Source organism: Leptodactylus fuscus, chromosome 6 (assembly GCF_031893055.1).
Source record: "Leptodactylus fuscus isolate aLepFus1 chromosome 6, aLepFus1.hap2, whole genome shotgun sequence".
NCBI classification, from domain to species: Eukaryota; Metazoa; Chordata; class Amphibia; order Anura; family Leptodactylidae; genus Leptodactylus; species Leptodactylus fuscus.
In genome coordinates, this window is record NC_134270.1 from 93,098,689 (window position 1) to 93,118,453 (window position 19,765).

At 40.0% G+C, this 19,765-nt stretch overlaps 1 protein-coding gene across 1 annotated transcript in view; it reads right to left on the reverse strand.

The window, feature by feature from the left end:
* The window catches only part of RNF114 (ring finger protein 114), a 323,436-nt gene that overhangs the window by 150,887 nt on the left and 152,784 nt on the right, over positions 1-19,765 (reverse strand). The gene's annotated exons all lie outside the window — the stretch shown is intronic.

Genomic DNA, 19,765 nt, shown 5'->3' on the forward strand with positions numbered 1-19,765 from the left:
TAGTGGAGACTGGGAGAGACTCTGTATAGTGGAGACTCTGTACCTGAGCAGTTACAGATTGTAGCAATGACATGCTGAGCTATAAGTTCTGAATGTAGGGGGAAGGGATGTCACACCACTTTATTAAATAACGGATAGGTGCCTGAAGGCCAATTCATTAACATAAAACCTTTTACTCACCTGCTGCTAGTATGTATAATCCTGTTATACAGATATAACACTAAGGTGATCCGTGTATGATATTCTTGCCATGTAAAGTTGCACCCTCCATGGTACATCACATTATCACTTACTACATGCCCAATCACTGCTAGAGGGGCTCAGCATCATCACTCGCAATCCCCTTCGAAAATTATTCATGTGTCTCACATTACTGCAGTTTTCCCACAAACTGAAGAAAAAGAAACTTTTGAGTAGCTAAGAAACTGCTCCGCAAATACAGACGTACACGGATGACTTATGGAGTACATCCGTGTGCTATTCGTGGTTTTTAGTCTCCCATAGGATTCTATGGGAAAGTCCGCACTGCAAATATTGAACAGAATAGGATCTGCTCTATATTTTGCGGCGCCGACTCACGGCCCGCCCACTGATCTGTCAAAATCATGGTTGTGTGTATGTGCCCATTGAAATAAATGCGTCAGTGTTCTGTCCGGGAAAAATACAGATAGCACACTGAAAAATCACACGGTTGTCTGCATTGATCTAGTGTATGGCTAGTGTATGCATTTACAGATCCATGAGAAAACATAAACAAATGGCAAATAGATGATATTCATATACCATTGGAGACCTCCATGGATACATAACAGGGATAGGAAAAGTCCTGGGTTTTGCCTCCAGGCTCATGGCCCCCTACATGGACTGTGATAATACATGGGTGTGTGTATGAGGCCACAGAAAAGAATGGGTAACTGTGCTAGCCATTACAAAGACAACAAGCACACTGACAAAGCTCACTATTGTGTTCAGGAGCCTTATGTTATTCATTGTGTATATGTGGAGGATATTTGCAATTATGTAAACATGATCAGGAAAGTGTATTCAATGCAGTGATATCGTTTTCCATAATAGCAATTCTAGAAACATTTTCCGGGATATAATAAAGTTTTCAAGCCAACCTCATATGGTTCTCATGCACTAGTAAGTGGTAACGCTGAGCTGTGTCAATCCCTTCAAGGGTACACTTGTACTACAATGATAATGAAGCATTATCAAAGATGCCACTGAAATTAATAGGCAACTATGTAAGGAATATGGAAATAGGTTGTAACAATTTTTATTAATATTTCAAAGGAAACAGAGCTTCATAAATGTTAGAAATAACCCCACTAAAACATTTCAGCAATGTATTTACAATGGCAACTTACAAAATGGCCTACACTTTAGTTGTTGCAGCAAAATATGTCACTATATGTAACTATTCTAGCGATTCCAGTATGGAGCTTGTTATAAGTGATGAAGCGCCCAGCCCTGTACTGCTGAGAACATAAAATGTATAAATAGCATCCAGTTGTAGTTCTGTGATTGTAAGCCATGCTCCAGTGCACAGGAAGCTGTGGTTCATCCTTTAGAAGGTATGTGGTCTTGTTAGCCTCATACAGGAAAACCAAGGCCCCCAAAAATACATTTTTCTTTCTTTTGCTGCTGCACACTAAGCAAAGCAGCTCTTACAGCAAGACGCTACTTCAATGTGGGGGTTCTTATTGTTAAAACAGAGAACAGAGAGGATATAAAACCATTTCCTTCTGTTGGTCTCCCCACCTCTCCCAAACACCTCTTCAGAGCAGTGAGTGGAATTCCAGGTCTGTTTTAGAGGGGAAATACTATGCAGGACCAAACAGGTGAGACACTGAAATATTTGCTTTTCATTTAATTACTTACCATGGAAAATGTTCACAGAATAATATACACAGACCTCACAACTACAGAGCCCCTGGAAATATGTAGAGAAAATTCTGTGCTCAAATCAACAGTCATGGCATTAAGGGATGTTGGCACCCCTGAAATTTTTCCAGAAAATGAAATATTTCTTCCCAAAAATTATTTCAGTTATATATGTTTTGTTATATTCATGTTATTTCCTTTCTGTGTATTGGAATAACACAAAAAAAAACAGAAAAAAATATCTAATATGATATAATTTCACACAAAACTCCAAAAATGAGCCGGACAAAATTACTTGCAACCTCAACCTAATATTTGGTTGCACACCCTTTGGAAAAATAACTGAAATAAATCACTTTCTATAACCATTAACAAGCTTCTTTCCCCTCTCAACTGGAAATTTGGATCACTTTTCTTTTGCAAACTGATCCAGGTCTCTCAAATTTCAATGGTATCTACTCCAAAAAGCAATTTTAAAATCTCTCCGTAGGTGTTAAATGGGATTTAGATCTGGACTTATTGCTGGCCACTTCAGTATTCTCCAGCGCTTCGTTTCCATCCATTTCCTCTTTGAAGTATGTTTACGGTCATTGTGCTGCTGGAAGACCCATGGCCTAGTAAACCCAGCTTTTGATACTGCGCCCTACATTGTGACCCAAAATACTCTGGTAATCTTCAGAGTTCATGATGTCTTGTACACAGTCAAGGCACCAAGCGCCACAGCCAGAAAAACAACCCCAAAACATCTTTGAACCTCCACCATATTTGACTGTTGGTACTGTGTTCTTTTCTTTGTAGGCTTCATTCCGTTTCCGGTAAACAGTAAAATGAAGTGCTTTACCAAAATGCTCTATCCTAATTTCATCTGTCCACAAGATGTTTTCCCAGAAAGATTTTGGCTTCCTAATGTACATTTTGGAAAACTGATGTCTAGATATTTTTATGTCTCTGTGTCAGCAGTGGGGACCTCCTTGGTCTCCTGCGATAGCGTGAAATGTCGAATGTCAAATAACTCCAAATAAGAGCACAAAACATTGTTGCGGCAGTTCACTAGGGAGTGTAGTTTAATCATATAATGTAAGACCAAAACGGAGTTAGCCACACACCCAAAACTGCTTACGCTGGGTTCACACCAGTGTTCGGTGTCCGTGCTCAGGTTTCCGTCTTCTGTGGGCAGAAGACGGAAACCTGTCAGACTGGGTCCGGCCGTGAGCACTGGTGAGCGTTTTATGCTCTCCGTGGCAAAACCGTTTTTTTTTAACCGGACACAAAGTCAGACATGCAGGACTTTTTGTCTGGTTTAAAAAAAACTGTTTCGCCGCACAAAACACTCATGGCCAGACAATTTTCAATGGGTTTGAAAATTGCTTGCAGGTTTCCGTTTCCTGCCCAGTTTTGGGCAGGAAACTGAAACCTGTGTGAACGTAGACCGGGCGCAGATGTGAACGAGCCCTGAATACGACAAACATATAAAAATAGCATTACAAAACAAACTGAACTTAATGTGAACGTTTATGTCACCATGTCTACAATAGAAGTGGAAACACAAAGGTTGCGACAGCAGTCTGCTAGCACTAAGAGCATTACTGCTAATTTGAGATGAGCGAATAGTATTCGAAACTATAGTTTCGAATACCTCGCTCCCATAGGAACAAATGGAAGCGGCCGAACAACAAGGGGTTAAGCGCCGCCGCTGCTTCCATTCATTCCTATGGAGCGAGGTATTCAAAACTATAGTTTCGAATACTATTCGCTCATCTCTACTGCTAATTATACCTATATGGAGACTACCAGCATTTCCGTAGGTATAATTGACATGCTATTATCTGGAAAATGACTGTTTTGGAAATCGCAGCATTTCTGCTGTGGCTATTTTTCTGCAATGTATGGATGGGATTGCTACAACACTGGGGTGCCGCCGTGTGATCAACATTGAACCATGGGCCTTATTCAAGTACACAGAGTTACCAGCCAATAAAGTATTTAAGTAAACCATGACCAAAGTCTGTGCTCCCGCCAAGACTGACATACCCAACAGGAAAAGTATATCAGGAATGTGTTTACACTAGCATGTCTTAAATTATTTCCCATATTTATTTTACTTGATGGGAAAAGATTACAAAAAGTTTCTATAGATAGGATCAGTATGGAGATGAAGAGGCTGGTGCTATAGCAACACAGATGCTATCAGCTATTGCAAATAGTTATGTGCACAATGTCATGTCACTGCCATCATGTGCACACATGTGTATCAGCTAAATAATGGAAACTACAAGTTGGAAAAATCAAGGCAAAATCTACTTGTTTTCTCTATTTTTCATAGATCTAAAATATGCTGCCATGAAGTTACAGCAGGTTATCTACCGACATGTCAGTAAGTAACAGTTACAGTAACAGTGCAGTGCATGCACAGTATGCTCCTGTAGTTCCTGTAGTTCTACGGAGAACTACAGGAGTGTACTGCGCATGCGTGCAAGAGCGGAGTGTGACCCCAGCCGGAAGAAGATGCAGTTGCTGTTGAAGATTGAGGTGTCGTGGAGAGAGTTCTCTGGCAGCATTGGGGACGCCTGATATTGCTACCGAACGGCGGGCCGGAGGTAACTGATAAAGGTAGGAGACGAATAGCCTTTCTTAAGGCTATTCTGACGTGTCAGCTAAAAAAAAAAGTGTTTAAATGATAGGATCCCTTTAACACAGGCAAATGAAAAACCTGTATGGGGACGAACGGCTATTAGTGCAGTTTTGCTGTCTCCATACAGTTTGCATCATTGATGGCAGCACAACACAAGAAGATGTGCAATAGCAGAAAACGTGTGATCAGCTGTCAAACAAGTGTTTCATTGTTTTAATCAAGGCCTTATACACAGGTCAATGCAGAGGAATAATCATTCCTAAGAACGTCTGTCCAATTGTTGACCCATGTAAAAGTCCTTTAACACTCTTAAAAATCTTGTTATCATCTCCTCTATTTCTGAGACTGGATCTTATGATAAAACTTTTCAGATTTGATTGCATCTGACATTATCCAGAAAAACCTGGCTGATGTGCGCAATTGTCTAGAAAATGTAGAAAGTAGTAATATTTCTAAACATTATCCATAACACACATAGTCAGAGGTCTCAGAAAGAGCAATCAATCTCATTGTACTTTGAATTGTGAAATGCCAGGAAAAAGATCTCCCCCACAGTTGCAGAAATCCCTTCTCATACAATTATTTCCATCTGGTTCCACGGTGCAAGGGGTATGACTGCCTGCACCCCCTCACCTAGCAACTGGGACTTGCCCTGCCCATCAATTAGTTAACTTCAACTAGGAACCTTCTTTCATATTCCTTGCAAACAATTTATGAGTCCAGTTCATAACCTGAGCTGAATGTAAATGATCTGAAAATGTCATTTCTTGATGGCAAAAAAATGTTTATTTAAGTGTTTAGATGTTGAATCACTTGTAATTGCTACCAGTCATTACAGGATAAAATGCAGTCCATATGGAGGAAAGTGCATAGACAAGGAACGTCATGAAGGACCTGCTCTTATCTTAGGCTTAGTGACACAAAGCAGGAGACATCCCCTAAAACAAATCGTATCATATGTCTTGAAAGATGTGACGTTGCTCTTTGGTGCTCCCCTTTAAAGGGTTTGTTTTATCTTGTAGGTGGAAGCACAGCGATTAAGACTGTCTCCATTACACTTAACAACTTTGTCCAGGGGGGCCCGGGAGGTATTTCAATGGTAATGTAATGCAGACCGTTACTAAAGAAAATGACTTCAATTCTCCCGAGGGTTCTGCAAAGCAAAATATGCATTTAAGTAGGCTGGTGCCAGTCATGAAACTGGTAAGTCTAAAGTTTACACAGACACATATGTATGTAACTGCAGTAATAAGTGTTACACGTGATTTACATATGTATATATATTACTCATGGTATAATGAAACTTTATATTTCCATTTCTCACCATTTTCAAGATCTCTACTTGCTGTCATTGTATGGGAATATGCTGGTTTACATTCGGCAAGAAGGAAATGTATCTTTTTTCTAATACTGCTCACATAGATATAGGGTTTTTGCTCTTAAGGGAGGCAACCACCAGTGACCTATTCTTGATAGCAGTGGTTATGGATACTGCGGAAGTATCCCAGAGACTCGAAAGGGATATAGTTATAATACCCAAAACTGCTATCATATAAACAATAAGCAGAGTGTCCAGTGTGTAAACAATCTTGGGAGATGAGTGCCCCAGGGAACAATTGATCTGCGGGGATTCTAACAGTCAGACCCCTACCAATCTAAAATTGATGTTATATTAATGATAGGCTAAAAATCTGGTGCTCCAGATTCCAGTGGCCCCTTTGGAGACAGGAGTCTTGGACCACTGCACAGTTCCCATTCTCCCGTAATGAGCAGAGATCGGTGCTCATCTCTGTTGCCTGGAGAGTGCAGTGCAGAGACCTCCACAGGCAACAGAAATGAGTGCCAATCTTTGTTGCTGAAGATGCATAGTGTAGATAGCGGTCAGGGAATCAGACTTTCTCTTACTGCTATCATGGTGTGCTGTAGGGCCACGACCATCTCGAGCTGGCCGTGGGCATTCCCTGCAACCACAATCCTTCTAACCACTGGAAGCTACCTTGTACCAGTTATAGGGGTATGGTCTGCTGATCTGCCAAAAATTAAAAGACTGTTTTAGCTGGGTTCAGCCAATAGTGGTTATAGATACATGATTTAACCATGCAATGCAGACTCCTCAACAATTTTACTGCATTTATGAAGGAGGGCACTTATATTTCCACAAAGGAGCGCTCAGTCAATCTTTGTCTCTATGAGGAGGTTATTAGACACCAGAATTCCTCATTTTAGGTTGGAATTAAGGCCAGATAAAGGGATTTTTTTGCAGCATTAACATGACGCCTAAAGCTGTCCAGCCAGTTTGTTTGAGCCAAACCAATATGAACCCAGCCACTAAAGTGAGACATTTTCCTCTTCCAGTGTATTTGCCTCTGACGTCCCCAAATTTCCACAAGGTAGACTGGGATACATAGCTGTATTAAATGGAACGACACACTTCTGGTATGCGAAGTAACATAAATTTATTCTGTAGAGCAGAACTCTGCTCTACAGAATAAATTTATGTTACTTCGCATACCAGAAGTGTGTCGTTCCATTTAATATTGTATATTGGGTTGGGACCCTACGACCACATAGTTCCATTAAATTGGACCTTGCATCCCTCTACTACGGGATACATAGCTGGTCACAGACCCCTTTCGTCTTCTTGGAGAATGGAGGCTGAACAAACCTCAAATGCAGAGAGCTGGTGTTGCTGAGATGATGCTTGCCTCTGAGCTGTTTTCCCAAGTGTTGGTGATTACTTGTCTAAAGTCAGAGAATTTATCCAGTTTGCTTTCTTTTCTACCCTAGGTTAAGAAGGTAAATTTGTTAAACATTTCATTGGCATTCCCAATCGCGAAACAGTAATAGTGACTAAGAGTTAAAGCCGATATCGGACCAGCCTTAGTGAATTGGCACATTTTGACATAAACGTCTAAAGAGCTTGCAGGTTTACTTTGTTTCTCAATTCAGAGATTGAGACTTTCAACTCACTTGCAGAGGTTAAAAAGCTCATGAGGCCCTTTCATTTAGAAGGCCACTTGAATAAGTCCCAGGCCAAGACTTCCAGGGACAGAAGAGGCTTCTCCAGAGCATTCACTCTAGCCAGAGGCTCTTTATCTTTCTTCTTCAAGAAAGTCTCAGTCAAGTAAGAGCACGAGAATTTCTTCCTCTCTGTTAATATCTAAAACAATCGGATATTTTGTCAATCTTTTGGGTCCTAGAGGTGATGAGGAACGGCTTTGAGGGATGCTGGCTAGTTTAGATCTGGTGTTAGAGATCGCCCTGAACCGAAAAGATATCTCTAGCTGAGGAGGGACGGAAAGGATGGATACACCACATTTTAGTGTAAAAAATCAGTAAATCTGGTGCTGAATGTCAAAGCACTTTACAGGCTTTAATAAAGCAAAATTCTTTTGTCTGAAGAGGGCATGTTCCTGATAAAGGTGGTCCTAAAAGACGCATGATATTTCAATAGTGACAACAAACAAATGATTTTTAGATGATTTTTTTTGTCCCCTGTCTTGGCATTGCCTCCATATGCTGAAACTGTTTAAAACAAGGCGCTCGATCCCACTGATTGCGAGAAGGTTCTAAGCACTTTGTTACACACATCAAAAGGAAGGAAAAACAGTCTGCTAACCCACCTCTTGTATACCATGTCAGTCGTCAGTCAAATGAATATGAAAAAGAATCTAGCATTCAAAGCTAGCTAGCATGATGTTAGGATGCCATAAGTGACAACTCTAAAACTAATTATAAGGGGTACCTTACTCCATTTTAGGTGTTAGTAGACAGCACATTGATTTAACACCTTCCTGGAACATTTCTGACTCTTCAATTGCACTGTAGTTCAGGGTCAGCGTGTCAGCAGCCACAGACAGGATTAACAGTTTGGACTTACATTACAAGGCCTTTTGTTGTAAAAGTCCTGCACAAGTCTGTGTTCGGCCTTAAATTTATCATGTGGGTCTCCATCCTTTATAAACAGGCAGGTATATCTTAAGTGGCTTATTATTAAACTACTGTCCCAGATTTACAAATACTTACAAGGTGCAGACTTTGTAAATTAGTCAAATTTAATCTTAATAGCTTTAATCTTGACAGCTTTTATTTCCTTCATTTCATTCACGAGACTCTAAGATTTACATACACATGGTCAGTATTTGGTATCGTTGCCTTTACATTCTCCATCTTGGGTCAAACATTTTAGGTAGCGTTCTCATAATAAAGTGCTGGGATTTTGACCCAATCCACCAGACAAAATTTTTGTAAATAAGCCAGGTTTATAGGCCTCCTTGCTTGCACATGTTTTTTTCAGTTCTGCCCATAATTTTTTTTATGGGATTGAGGTCCGACTTTCAGGTGGAAACATTAGTACCTTCTCTTTCTTGTCCAAACTATTTTGCCACTTTTGAAGTCATTATCCATGTGGAAGACCTATTTTGCCCAATTCTTGAGATCAGACCTGTTTTAATAGATGAGGGGGCCCTGTTCAAACTTATTGTAAGTGTTCCCCCCCCCCCCCCCGCAACAGCTTTCCCCAACATGAAGGCTCTCTACTCCCTCAACCACCAATGTTGCACAAAAAAATAAAGACTACTCACCTAATCCCATTCCCATGGATCTGCAGGCTCCAGCTGTAATGATGGCTCTCACTGCACTTCCCTGCTGCAGACATCATCATTTTTGTCTTATCCAACCAGAGGACTGATGAGAACTAAGATATTTGTCCCCATAGGCAGTTGCATACTACAACTTGGAATTTTATTGTGGTTTTGGAGCAGTGGCTTTTGGATTGCTAAATGACCTTTCAGGTTATATCGATATGGGACGTGTTTTTTTGTTGAAATAGATACTTTTGCACCTTTTTCCTCTAAAATCCTCATCAGCTCATTTACTGACGTTCTTTGATTGATTTGTATTTGTTGTACCAAAGTACAGTCATCTGTTAGAGATAGAAGACATCTGCTTTCTGAACATTATGATAGCTGTCAGTACAGTCCCCTGGTGCTTAAGCTTGTGTATTATTGTTTGAACAGATGAAAATGGTGCCCTTATTTATATGGAAATTGCTGCCAAGTATGTTCCAGACTCCTGGAGGTGCATAATTCTTTTTCTGATATCTTGGCTAATTTCTTTGGTTTTTCCCCTGATGCCAAGCAAGGTTGCCACAGATACACCTCCAGTGATCTCAAATGTCAGAAAATTGTAAAGAAATGCCATAGGTTTATGGAATTTACAAAGCTAAAGGCACAGTCAACTTGCTGTATGTTAACTTGGCAATGAAAGAAATAAAATATTAAATAAAGCTCTGTTTTACTATTATTCAGACATTGTACATTCTTGTAACATAGTAGTGATCCTAACTGATCTAAGAGAGAAACTGCAGACTGGAATTCAATTTCAGGAATTATGAAAAACTGAGTTTTAATGTGTATACAAATATATATATATATATATATATATATATATATATATATATATATATATATGGTTAGATATTGTAAATATACATAAACTGTGTTGAATTTTTAAGCAAATTATATTTTTCTATTGTGCTCCTCAAATGTCAGTCAGTATAATGTTCAAAGCTTCAGCCATTAGAGTAGGAATCAAATTTTATTGGACAAACCTCCCAATAATAACATTTTTTTTTCACTAATTAAACAATCTAAATCCATTGTTACAAATTAATATGAACAACAGAGTTTCTAAATATTTTATAAATATAATATATACATTTGTTGAATTTAAGAAGTCACATTTAGTAAAATGAAAAGCTATTTCAATCAGACATCTTAGCAGGCCAAATTACAAATTAACATAGAACCCCTTCTTCGATATCATCTTCACAATTTTTGCATCAATTGAACTTGTGAGTTTTTCGATAGTTTCTGCTTGAATTTCTTTGTAGGATGTCAGCCTCCCAGGGCTGTTGTTTTAATGTATAATCCCAAAGTTCTCAATAGGGTTGAAGTCAGGGGAAGATGGTTGCCACACAAAGACTTCTTTGCTGCAAGAGATGGTCCATCGCCATGCATGAAGATTATTTTGCTATGTTCTTCTTTTTGTACCATGGAAGAAAGTGGTCAGTCATAGTCTATATACTTTGGCTTCTATACTGCAGAGGTCATTTTCACACCTTCAGGGACCATAAAAGTGTCAAACAGTGCTCTCTGCATGATTACAGCCCAAAACATGACTCCATTACCTCCTTGCTGACATCACAGACTTGTTGGGACATGGTGGCAACCAACAATCCGCTACTCCATTCACTTGGACCATCCCCGGTTGCATGGCACTCATCAGTGAACAAGACTGTTTCTAAATTAGTCCTTATGTATGTCTGGGTCTACTGTAACCATTTATGTTTGTCAGCACCATTTAGGGATGGCCGAATAGTAGTTTTAGGAACAACTACAAGCCTCTGGAAGATCCTACCCATTGGGATTCGTGGGACTCCAGAACATTAGTAGTTTTAAATACTTGTTTGCTGCTTTGTAATGGTATTTTAGCAGCTGCTCTCTTTATCTGATAAATTTGTCTGGCAGAAAGCATCTTTATTATGCTTTTATCTGCAAAAACTGTCTATACTCTGAATCAGCCACATATCTCTTCACAGTATGATGATCATGATTAAGTTTTCGTTAAATATCTCATGTTTTCATACCTTGTCCAAGGCATTGTATTATTTAATGCTTTTCGGCAGCAGAGAGATCCTTTTTCTTTCCCATATTGCTTGAAACCTGTGAAACCTGCTTAATAATGTGGAACATCCTTCTTAAGTAGTTTCCTTTAATTGGGCCCACCCAGCAAACTAATTATCATAGGTGAGGTTAATTTCAGTGATCCAAAGAGCCCTGAGACACAATACCATATATGAGTTTAATTAAAAAACAAAAAATGTAATTTTCACGCTTAAATCGGATTTGCATAATAATTTGGAATTGCTATATGTAGTCTAAAGCGTAACTACACTTTAGGACAACTTTTGATTTTCTGGCGGATTTGTCTTATCTGTGTATTAATACATTTTGTAATATACTTTATTAACACATTTTTTTGATCCTTTATGTGAAATCCTGTATGCTTTAACTCTTTCCCTTGTTTCTGAATTGAGAGCTATTCCTGCCTCTCACTGAATGTTACTGTACATGGTGTACCGACGTATAGACTGTGTAAGATGTAGAGAAAATGAGGGTGGTTGAAGATCACTTCAAACAGTTATATCATGGACATTATAAAACATGAAAACTTTTGGTGTCACATGAAAGAGGCACAGTGCTATCTAAATTATTTCCTGAGATATCGTTGATTGAAAACACAGTGGAGATGGATGAAAAAATGCAGGATTTCACAGAAATCACAGTCCATACTTTGGTACACAATACACAGTAACATTCAGTGAGAGGCAGGAATAGCTCTCAATTGGGAAACAAGGGAAAGAGTTAAAGCATGCAGGATTTCACAGAAACGATCAAAAATTTGTTAATAAAGTATATTACAAAATGTATTAATACACAGATAAGACAAATCCCGCCAGAAAATCAAAAGTTGTCCCAAAGTTTAGTTACGATTTAGACTACATATATTATCCAGAATCCCATCCACTTTACAGGTAACGTAAAATAACACCAAAGCTGTAGCTATTCTTTCAGATAAATGAAGATGACTATTCTGATGATGATAAATTTTTTTTCATCTCTATTTAAGGGTCATCTCCATTACCCATACTTCCAGGGTTAGTATGTGTCTAGGTGAAAGTGCTTTCACTCTACAGCTTGTTGGTGTTTTTGCATTTCCTACCACATAAAAGATTGTTAAAATTGTTACATGCCAGATGTTAGAGAATAATATGAAAAGCATTACATATAAGGTGTTTCTCTCTTGGCGACTTTCAACACTTTCTGGCAGTTTTTGCATTTTTGGCATATTTCTCCAAATTACAACTTCTCTGAGACAGGCTTTTTTTTATAAAGATATTTTCCTATTGATTTCATCATAATAAAAACAGCAAGATAAAAATAAGACCCAAATGACACACAGATACAAATGCTAAACAATATCAGCGTTTATGGCTAAAACTCTGGGTGATGGAAGCCTTAACCCCTTTCCAACATCCGTCGTAATAGTACGGCGCTGTCGGGAAGGACTTCCCGCAAACCGCCGTAGTACTACGGCGGCTGCATGGTGCGCACAGAACCTGTGTGCGCACCATGCCCTGCGAGTGTCAGCTGTATGTTACGGCTGATAATGCCCTGTAACACCGGCGCGCGGAATCGGTCCGATCGCAGGTGTTAACTGCAAAAAATAATGATTATTCACCACCTTTGCCTTACAAAATGTTCAATAAAAAGTAATCAAATGGTCAGATGAAAACCAAAATGGTACCAATAAAAAGCAGAGGTCATCCCGCAAAAAATAAGCCCTCAACTAGCTCTGTCTACCAAAAAATAAAAATGTTATGCCTCCAACCTTATAACGTCTATAAAAAATAAAAAGGTGACTAAAGTTTGATGCGGACATAAAGCAGAGATCTGGTAAATTAGATTTATGATATAATTTTGGCAGTCTGACTATCTGTATGCAATGCACATAATTTCAAACTTTATAAAATGCATATTTTTCAAAATTTCCACCAAATTTCCTATTTTTTTTCAGAATTAAACACAAAACGTATCAACCAAAATTTACTACTAACATGAAGTATAATGTGTTTCAAGAAAACAATCTCAAAATCACTTTGGTAAGTTAAAGCGTTCCAAAGTTATTGCCACATAAAGTGACACATGGCAGTTTTGAAAAATCAAGCTTGGTCAGGAAGTCAAAAAGTGCCATTGGTGGGAAGGGGTTAAAGGAATCTCCCATTATTTTAGTTTCTGCTCTCCGTGGCATTAGGTGACACAATCCACAACCCCCATCTTCCACATATGAATAATTCTAATGTCAGATAGGAACTTTCTAGAAATGCTTTTTTGGTTTCAGCACATCTCGGGGAATATAAAGTTGCTTGCTCTCACATTACACATTCTTCAGTGTCACTACCTTGCACTACAGGATACATAGGATACTAAGAAGAAGCTGTTACATTAGGAATTAGAACAACAGTTTAAGCTAATGTCTATATTAGGTTTTCCTGGTTGGCTGCAGGGAGACTGTGTGTTTTCAATATAAGCTGGACGGGAACCAGTTCTTTCTCAGCAATAATAATAATACATTTGGGGGACTCCTTGAGCAGTTTATTGGCTGGGCCTTCCTTTATACTGCTCCATTACCTCCCTTCCTCCCAGGATAATATCAGATTGTGGAACTGTTGAAGAATTGGGCCTCCCACCTTGCAGAAAACCATGAATCGAGAAATAGACAGCAAGGAGTTTCATAACGTCCTGTTCACAGGCTTTGGGATGAGGTCACATGATGAAGATTTCACAGTAACCCCATTCTCTCAGCTGAGCGGAGCGCCACCCGTGTCATCTTAAAAAATAATCAGGCCTTGCAGGTGCTGGACACTAATAATAACGTGATTGAGAATGCCGGCCTGGGCTGTTTTTTGTTGCAGCTGGGAATCTATCTTGCCAGGCCAGCACACTTTTTGCTGTCTTATAACTGTATATTTGTACAGTACCAGAGAAATACTCAAACAGTCTTTTCATGCTTTTAAAGCAAGGACTGTGTTTCTACTGCCTTATGGTTTATTAAGCCTGGATTTCTTGCCTTGACATCTAAAGAGAACTGAGCTGGGTGGTATTACTCGTCACCATGGGGGGATTACAAGGGTCCTCCATAAATTTACTAAAGTCTGTAACTGGACCCATAAAGGGAAAATATATGGCTACCTTTTACAAATAGCTTGTTTATATTAACTCATAAGTAAAATGATCTCAATTTAAAGGGGTGGTACCACAATAACTCCCATCACATATACACAAAGGTGATAGTGATCGCTCACTGGGGTCTAATGGTCCCATGGCCGCTATTTGAATAAAGTGATGGTTGTACATGTGCAGCCAACCTTTATAAGACTGATGAAGATTGCGGAGTACAGCGTTTGGCTATCTTCAGCAGTCCCGTGGACAGTCTTGTGACTGTCACTATTCAAACAGGGAACATGTGACCCCATTCTCATGATTGATGTGAGTTCCAGTGAAGGGACCTCCAGCAAACAGATACTTATACTCTTTCCTGTGAAAAAGTGACAAGTTGGTATTGTGAGACATCTCCTTTAACCATCTGACTGTTTTGCTCCATCTCCCCTGGGGATATATGAAGTCAAAGGGGTAAGATAATGAAGAATCATTCTCCCTGCACCTGCATTGGTTCCCCTCACATTGGTTGAAGTAAAAGCTACAAGAATCTACTAGGGATACATAGGCATAGTATTAGTCTTATTTTAAGGTCAAGATTCGACTAGAGTTAGAGCCGTTTCAACGCCTATGACCCTTGCAGCTTCACTGAATGTCTCCTGCTTGTGGTAAATTGTAATGTACTAGCTTAAACCTCGAGCAGGAGACCTTCAGTGTTACTTGAGTCATAAATTCTAAAACTGTAATTTAAAAAAAGTAACATTTTTGGAAAGTTTTTGTAATTTTAATGTGACCTTTAAAGGGGTTAAAGCAAGTCTGTCACCACCACCAACATTTCTAAGCCACTTATATACTGTTGTATGAGTTGTTTAGTAGCACAATGAACATACACTCACCGGCCACTTTATTAGGTACACCATGCTAGTAATGGGTTGGACCCCCTTTTGCCTTCAGAACTGCCTCAATTCTTCGTGGCATAGATTCAACAAGGTGCTGGAAGCATTCCTCAGAGATTTTGGTCCATATTGACATGACAGCATCACACAGTTGCCGCAGATTTGTCGGCTGCACATCCATGATGCGAATCTCCCGTTCCACCACATCCCAAAGATGCTCTATTGGATTGAGATCTGGTGACTGTGGAGGCCATTGGAGTACAGTGAACTCATTGTCATGTTCAAGAAACCAGTCTGAGATGATTCCAGCTTTATGACATGGCGCATTATCCTGCTGAAAGTAGCCATCAGATGTTGGGTACATTGTGGTCATAAAGGGATGGACATGGTCAGCAACAATACTCAGGTAGGCTTTGGCGTTGCAACGATGCTCAATTGGTACCAAGGGGCCCAAAGAGTGCCAAGAAAATATTCCCCACACCATGACACCACCACCACCAGCCTGAACCGTTGATACAAGGCAGGATGGATCCATGCTTTCATGTTGTTGACGCCAAATTCTGACCCTACCATCCGAATGTCGCAGCAGAAATCGAGATTCATCAGACCAGGCAACGTTTTTCCAATCTTCAATTGTCCAATTTCGATGAGCTTGTGCAAATTGTAGCCTCAGTTTCCTGTTCTTAGCTGAAAGGAGTGGCACCCGGTGTGGTCTTCTGCTGCTGTAGCCCATCTGCCTCAAAGTTCGACGTAATGTGCGTTCAGAGATGCTCTTCTGGATACCTTGGTTGTAACGGTTGGCTATTTGAGTCACTTTAGCCTTTCTATCAGCTCGAACCAGTCTGGCCATTCTCCTCTGACCTCTGGCATCAACAACGCATTTCCGCCCACAGAACTGTCGCTCACTGGATGTTTTTTCTTTTTCGGACCATTCTCTGTAAACCCTAGAGATGGTTGTGTGTGAAAATCCCAGTAGATCAGCAGTTTCGGAAATACTCAGACCAGCCCTTCTGGCACCAACAACCATGCCACGTTCAAAGGCACTCAAATCACCTTTCTTCCCCATACTGATGCTCGGTTTGAACTGCAGGAGATTGTCTTGACCATGTCTACATGCCTAAATGCACTGAGTTGCCACCATGTGATTGGCTGATTAGAAATTAAGTGTTAACGAGCAGTTGACAGGTGTACCTAATAAAGTGGCCGGTGAGTGTACATTGTGTCTGTAACAAACACCACAGGAGAATCTTGTCCCTCCTGCTAACCCAATGCTGTTGTTAAGGGCAAGTCCGTGACCCACTTATCTTAAGTGCTTCCTGATTTAGGCTAAGGCCCCACGAGCCGTATCCGCAGCGCTAAAGAGCTGCAGAAAGAACTGCTACGTGAATGCATTGCGGTTCTTTCCGCAGCACTTTTAAGAGAAAGGTTACAGAGTTTTCCTCTGTCGACTTTCTCTTAACATTATATATATGGGAAAGCTGCCGGCGTTTCCTTAGATATAATTGACATGCTGCGATTTGCAAAGCCGCAACGGCTTTGCAAATCGCAGCGTGTCCGCACTGTGTTTTTTTTCCCGCAAAGTGGGCATGGGATTCGCATGAATCCCATCCACTTTGCTTGCACTGTAAATTGCCACGATTTTTCCCGCAACGTCTCCGCTGCAGGCAAAACGCTGCTTTTACATCCCGTGGGGCCCTGGCCTTATTGTGGTCAAATGAGGCTCAGTCACTTGCAAGATTTGGGTTCACTGGGTACTTCACTAGATGTAGGTGCAGTTACAAATGGCTCACAGAGGGTTCATAGCAAAGTCACAACAATCACATCAGATGGCCCTGAAGTTTCAAGAATGTTTCACGGCACTCCATGAAAGCGGAAGCTCTGGTGCACTGTGAGGGCTTCACCCCATTCAAGTACAGTAATGAAGTACAATCATGTGTCTTCCATGGCATTTTCACTTGCCGGTAGATTGAATACGGTAACATGAAGGAGACCTTAGGGCCCATTCACACAGAGTTTTTTGGCACTGGTTTCGACGCTGAATCTGTCTCAGAATCCACATGGAAAAAAAGCCTCCCATGGACTTCAATGGGTTCCACTTTTCCACTAGTGGAAAAAGGAACCCATTGAAGTCAATGTGAGGCTTTTTTCCACGTGGATTCTGAGGCGGATTCAGTGTAAAAATCTGTGGCAAAAACTCTCTGTTAATGGACCCTTAGACTGCACCTGAACAATTGCCACTCATGTGCTATACATGCCTATGCATCAGTGACATCTATGTGGTTTTATTTGTGGACACAACATAAAATGGATGCTGATATAGCAGAAGTTTGATAACAAGTATATTACGCGATCTGTCTGTGACGCTGCAGCTTTTCCTTCAAATTGCTAGACTGTGTTGAGTTTATTTGCAAGTCGAGAGCCACCTGCTCCTGCCTCCCCCTGACCCCTTAGCTGTAGCACACCAAAATGTTTATTATCATTGAGGCAACTAATGAGTTGTATGCTGTAAGCACCTTAGAAAGTTAGGTAGTACATGTGTACTACCCAGCTTTCCAAGTTATTAAAATAGCATACAACTTGTCTGCTACCTCCACACTATATCGATATTATTACATTTCAATGTGATTGTGTTATTCCCAGTTACATTGACAGTGACTTACTTTCAATATACCCATGAGTAACCCTGATCACATAGCTAGTGCAGGGTCCAGGTACGTCTATGTAGTTTAGTAGTCCCTTCTCTAGCTCATCCTGGCACACAAACCTTCAGTCCATTGAGCTACAATAAAAACATGTGTTCCTTGAATGCTTTTTTCTATTTGTTTGCCATAGAAGACAAGAAACAAGACAGCTGGAAGGGAGCGTAATTGATTGTCAATGATATTCGATGAAAAACACAATAGTTTTAAAATCACAGAATTTCCACTGCGGATATTTTTCTGCAATGTGTGGATGGGATTAGCCAAAATCCGATCCACTTTGCAGGCACTTTAAAACACTGCGGTTTTTACCACACCAATTCTGCCACGGCCAAAGTAGAAATGCTGCGATTTAAAATTTTGGGAGAAATTACAGCATGTCAATTATACCTACTAGCATTTAGATATAATAGGGACAATAAGTCAGCAGAAAAAAACTCTACAGACTTTCTGTAAAAAGGACTACGGAAAAAAACGCAATGCAATTCCGCCGCGATCTTTTCGACATTGTGATCCGCAGCCAAAAAGCGCTGCGGAAACACATCACAATTTTTTCTGCAGCACTTTTCCAAGAAAGTCTGCAGAGTTTTCCTTTCTGTCCCTATTATACCTATATATATGGAAAACCCCAACATTTCCATAGGTATAACTGACATGCTGCAATTTACAAAAAGACAATGTTTTTATAAATTGCAGCATTTCCGCTGTGGATATTTTTGAGCAATATGTGGATGGGGTTCACCACTTTGTAGGTACTGTAAAACGTTGTGGTTTCAAATCACCCCAGCCCGAGCCAAATGCAGCTTTATTTTTATACTTTTTTTCTCTGAAAGATGGTTGTGCAAGGAAAGGGTTAAACATTCACAGATTTACATTTTCAAAAGTTTTTATTGAATGAAAACAAAAGGAATCATCGGTAACATGTGCAACAATGTTATAAAGGTGAGCGAGAGAAGGAGAAAGAATTCATTATATGAACAATCTCTGTGGTTCAGAAACACAACTGCATAAATATCAGAACTAAGCTATAAATGAACATACCAAGGTAAGCTATAAACAAGAAAATTAAAAAAAAATATTGGGAAAGTAAACATAGGAAAGCATTGCTTCCAACACTGGATGTCAAACCATGGGGGGAGGGGGGAGAACAGAGGTAAACATTCTGGGGGTTATAATGTGACCTGCTAATCCAGAGAAGACAAACCTTCTCAAAGTATGTCCAGGTATCAACTTCAGTAACATTAATCTTTTCGATCAGTATAACAGTATCAACTCGCCCAATGACCTCTGACACCTCAAGGTTCGAGGTCCTCTATGTGAATAATATGTGAATTCTAATGGACATTAAAATATAATTCAATGTTATGTACAAAGCATAATGTAGGTTTGGTGGTCAAAAGGCCCAATAAGACAACAGGTGCTGTAAAGGGCACCGATGGCCCAGAGTCCTCTGAATCATCCTATGTAGAGATGCCAAAAGTGTTGAACTAAAGGGCAAGTCCACCACATATGAAGAGTATCCCCTCTAGCCTGACAACCACAACAATCTTGCCATTGATCTCAGGTCAGGGTGGTCCCCAGGTCAGACTCCCAGGCTGCCATATTACTCGACTTAGCAGTACTTGGAGAGGATATTCAATTTGCTATATATGAAAGAAAGTGAGCCCCTCTCTGTAACTCTATGGAGAAGTAAATGTTAGTGATGGGTGTGAGACTTTGCAAGAAATGAAATATTTGGTGGAGGGGCATTACTGTGAGTAAAATATTCTTTATTGACTGGCGCTTGCTTATGAGGAAGTCATTAAGAAATTGGAAACTGGCATGTGGCCACCAAGTTCTCTGGGAAAAGTCCAGGGGGGGAAAAGAAGA